Source organism: Cherax quadricarinatus, chromosome 2, assembly GCF_038502225.1.
Source record: "Cherax quadricarinatus isolate ZL_2023a chromosome 2, ASM3850222v1, whole genome shotgun sequence".
Lineage (NCBI taxonomy): Eukaryota > Metazoa > Arthropoda > Malacostraca > Decapoda > Parastacidae > Cherax > Cherax quadricarinatus.
The window spans coordinates 58801219-58806218 of record NC_091293.1 but is presented as its reverse complement, the minus strand read 5'-3'; positions in this window follow the sequence as shown (position 1 = coordinate 58806218).

The window sequence follows — 5000 nt, the reverse complement described above, 5'->3', positions numbered from 1 at the left end:
GGTGTCAGAGTGGGCGCCTGTGACAAGCGGGGTTCCACAGGGGTCAGTCCTAGGACCTGTGCTGTTCTTGATATATGTGAATGACATAACGGAAGGGATAGACTCAGAAGTGTCCTTGTTTGCAGATGATGTGAAGTTAATGAGAAGAATCAAATCGGATGAGGATCAGGCAGGACTACAAAGAGACCTGGACAGGCTACAAGCCTGGTCCAGTAACTGGCTCCTTGAGTTTAACCCTGCCAAATGCAAAGTCATGAAGATTGGGGAAGGGCAAAGAAGACCGCAGACACAATATAGTTTAGATGGCCAAATGTAGACAGCCTGTACTGTCTGCACAGATAGTCCATGCTGTCTGCCAGCTTAGTTCATATTTCGCGCCACTCAGGTGCTGCCATCTATAGGCCTTCCCACTTCAGTATGCCCAGACTTGCCTCACCCTCACACACACAGCGGCCTGGCATCAAGACACAAGTACTCCCAGCTCTCTCTCGTGGCATGGCCCTGCCCGGGCCATGGGCACAAACACACAAGCCTGTGTAACCCAACACTAGTTATCAATAAAGTAAGAAGCCTCCGAAGACGTATATCATTCACACCCGCTTGCAGCACCTACCAAACAAGCCCTTTATATTGGTACCAGCGGTGGTCGCAGCGTTGTGTTTACCCTGGAGAGAGGAAGGAGAGGTATGAAGTCACCTTCACTTCATCACCCTACATAAGAAGCATCCGTCTCTCAACGAGTTATCCTGATGTCGTGTCTGCACGTTTGAGCATCCAGACACAGGTACAAGCAGGATCCAGCCGAAATTTGCCGAATTTCTTCGAGAATTGTGAGTGGCGTCCCAGCGTCTCACGCTACAGTGTCCCACGCTGTTTCTCAAGTCACGTGTTCAGCGTCACTTGTATGTTGCTGTTGTTGTTCAGCTCAGCACAGCTGTTTCAGCAAGCCAGAGGTGAGTCTTGTGGTGATTTCTGCGTCCAGTGTGAGCTTCTCCACGTGTTTGTGGGTGGGGGAGGAGAGGAGAGGAGAGGAAGTGGCTGTTCCTCACCTTGCCCATGCTCGCCCTCCTCACGCTCACCCGTCTACCATACACCACTCACCACTGCCCACTCCCTCTGCTGTGTTTTCTGCTGTTTTTCGTATGAATTCATTGCCAGTGCTGTGTATCCGAGTGCCCGAGGCCACTCGAAGCTACGTGGATTACGACGTCACGTGGGTGTGGCCGATGTCACGTAGACCTACAAAGCCACGTGAGTTACCAGATGTCCCAAGGCCTCATGCTGTGGTCTGCTGCCCGCATCACATCGACGCCACCCACGATGCTGCCCGACTTCATGACGTCACGATGTCTGCTGACGTCACCTCACGATGTCTGCTGACGTCACGATGTCTGCTGACGTCACCTCACGATGTCTGCCTGACGTCACCTCACGATGTCTGCCTGACGTCACCTCGAGATGTCTGCTGACGTCACCTCACGATGTCTGCTGACGTCACCTCACGATGTCTGCTGACGTCACCTCACGATGTCTGCTGACGTCACCTCACGATGTCTGCCTGACGTCACCTCGAGATGTCTGCTGACGTCACCTCGAGACGTCTGCTGACGTCACAGTGCTGCTGACGTCACCTTGCGACGTCACGCCTGACATCACATGATGTCAACATCGAGTGTTCTAGTAATTATTTCAGTATTGTCGAGAAGATTGAGAGAAGATATATGTCGTGTGTTAATTAATTCCTCTCAGTCAGTGTTCTCACATTTTAGTATGTCTTAGTCAGTTTTATGCGCAGAAAAGCATCTTTTGCTAGTTAAGCCATGTTGTACCGTATGTACAGCGGTGTGTTTTTCAAGTTTCGTGTGTCCAGTGAGGTCTGGCCCAGCCAGACCCTTGAGTTGTACCACTATGTCACCCGCGTGACCAGTGGTTGACAGCTGATTACTCAGCCCTGAGCGTATGAGCCCCCTTGTACAGAAAGCTTTTATGCTCGTCGCTCGTGATGTTCTGTAGAATCGTACCTGCTACGATTCCCATCGAGATTTGTTTCACTTCACCTCCAGACCTTCAGAGTGCAGTTATATGTAGAGAAACAAGTCTGGGGACGCTTAGGCTAACCTCTGCTATAACTCCAACTGTCGAGAGATGATACTCGTCAAGCCGCAGCCAGCCCTGTCGGCAGGCGCTGTGTCAGCCTCGTGTCACAAGCTTCAGTGAGCAGCCTGCACAAAGATGTCGTCACTTTGACTGCTAGCTCTCTCACTGCAGTCTGGTGTATGATGTTACGACTCCCAGATGTTTCGCCCAGTCGTCTCTGCCACGACTCGCTCCACAACTCGCTCCACGCTCGCCGGCAGTGACAGCCCAGCGACAGTACCAGTCGAGAAGTGTCCCGAGTCGCTTGCCAGAAGTCCTGCCCAGTTGCCGAGTTTTGTCGACGTCTCACTCGAGGGCACCAGCATGTCGTGCCCCAGGTTGAGTGAAAACCTGCAGCGACTCCTACGATGTCTTCTTCACCGTTCCAGAGGAGACCGTACCCTGTTACGTCACAGCTCAGCCGCAGCGATGTCTCCCGTGTTGCAGTACCTGTCCAGACGCAGGAAGGCGTGCAGTGATGCCCTTCGACGCTCACTGCCTATGACCACGATGTTTAGCACACCCCACGTTTTTTTCTTCCCTCCCTGTAGGAAGTTTTTTTTTTTCCATGTCCATATGTATATATATGTTTTTATTTTGTGTTCTGTGCCCTGTTCCTACGAGAGAGAGACCGAGTTTCTTTTACTACCAGTATTGTCGCGTCGGGACGACGCGCGATAGGTGGCCGAGCGTATGTAGACAGCCTGTACTGTCTGCACAGATAGTCCATGCTGTCTGCCAGCTTAGTTCATATTTCGCGCCACTCAGGTGCTGCCATCTATAGGCCTTCCCACTTCAGTATGCCCAGACTTGCCTCACCCTCACACACACAGCGGCCTGGCATCAAGACACAAGTACTCCCAGCTCTCTCTCGTGGCATGGCCCTGCCCGGGCCATGGGCACAAACACACAAGCCTGTGTAACCCACCACTACTTAACAATAAACTAAGAAGCCTCTGAAGACGTTTATCATTAACACCGCTCTACAGCCTACCAAATAAACAAGTCCTTTATACAAAGACTGCAAACTTCACTCAAGGAAAAAGATTTGGGGGTGAGTATAACACCGAGCATATCTCCTGAGGCCCACATCAATCAGATAACTGCTGCAGCATATGGGCGCCTATCAAACCTACGGATAGTGTTCCGATACCTCAGCAAGGATTCGTTCAAGACTCTGTATACCATTTACGTCAGGCCCATACTGGAGTATGCAGCACCAGTTTGGAATCCACACCTAGTCAAGCACGTCAAGAAATTAGAGAAGGTGCAAAGGTTTGCAACAAGACTAGTCCCAGAGCTACGGGGATTGTCCTACGAAGAAAGGTTGAGGGAAATCGGCCTGACGACACTGGAGGACAGGAGGGTCAGGGGAGACATGATAACGACATATAAAATACTGCACGGAATAGACAAGGTGGACAAAGACGGGATGTTCCAGAGATGGGACACAGACACAAGAGGTCACAATTGGAAGTTGAAGACTCAGATGCATCAAAGGGATGTTAGGAAGTATTTCTTCAGTCATAGAGTAGTCAGGCCGTGGAATAGCCTAGAAAGTGAAGTAGTGGAGGCGGGAACCATACATAGTTTTAAGCCGAGGTATGATAAAGCTCATGGGGCAGGAAGAGAGAGGACCTACTAGCAATGAGTGAAGAGGCGGGGCCAGGATCTATGACTCGACCCCTGCAACCACGAATAGGTGAGTACAAATAGGTGAGTACACATACACACACACGCTCACGAACACGCACACACACACACACACATACACACACATAGCAGCGAAAGCCAAATCTGACCCGAAACTGTTGTACACCCACATCAGGAGGAAAACAACAGTCAAGGACCAGGTTATCAGGCTAAGGAAGGAAGGAGGAGAGACAACAGGAAATGACCGTGAAGTATGTGAAGAACTCAACAAGAGATTCAAAGAAGTGTTCACAGAGGAGACAGAAGGGACTCCAGAAAGACGGAGAGGTGGGACACACCACCAAGTGCTGGACACAGTGCACACAACCGAGGAAGAAGTGAAGAGGCTTCTGAGTGAGCTAGATACCTCAAAGGCAATGGGGCCAGATAACATCTCCCCATGGGTATTGAGAGAGGGAGCAGAGGCGCTATGTGTACCCCTAACAACAATATTCAATACATCTATCGAAACAGGGAGATTGCCTGAGGCATGGAAGACAGCAAATGTAGTCCCAGTCTTTAAAAAAGGAGACAGACGTGAAGCATTAAACTACAGACCAGTGTCACTGACATGTATAGTATGCAAAATCATGGAGAAGATTATCAGGAGAAGAGTGGTGGAACACCTAGAAAGGAATGATCTCATCAACAGCAGCCAGCATGGTTTCAGGGACGGGAAATCCTGTGTCACAAACCTACTGGAGTTCTATGACATGGTGACAGCAGTAAGACAAGAGAGAGAGGGGTGGGTGGATTGCATTTTCTTGGACTGCAAGAAGGCGTTTGACACAGTTTCACACAAGAGATTGGTGCAAAAACTGGAGGACAAAGCAGGGATAACAGGGAAGGCACTACAATGGATCAGGGAATACTTGTCAGGAAGACAGCAGCGAGTCATGGTACGTGGCGAGGTGTCAGAGTGGGCACCTGTGACCAGCGGGGTCCCGCAGGGGTCAGTCCTAGGACCAGTGCTGTTTCTGGTATTTGTGAACGACATGACGGAAGGAATAGACTCTGAGGTGTCCCTGTTTGCAGATGACGTGAAGTTGATGAGAAGAATACACTCGATCGAAGACCAGGCAGAACTACAAAGGGATCTGGACAGGCTGCAGACCTGGTCCAGCAATTGGCTCCTGGAGTTCAATCCCACCAAGTGCAAAGTCATGAAGATT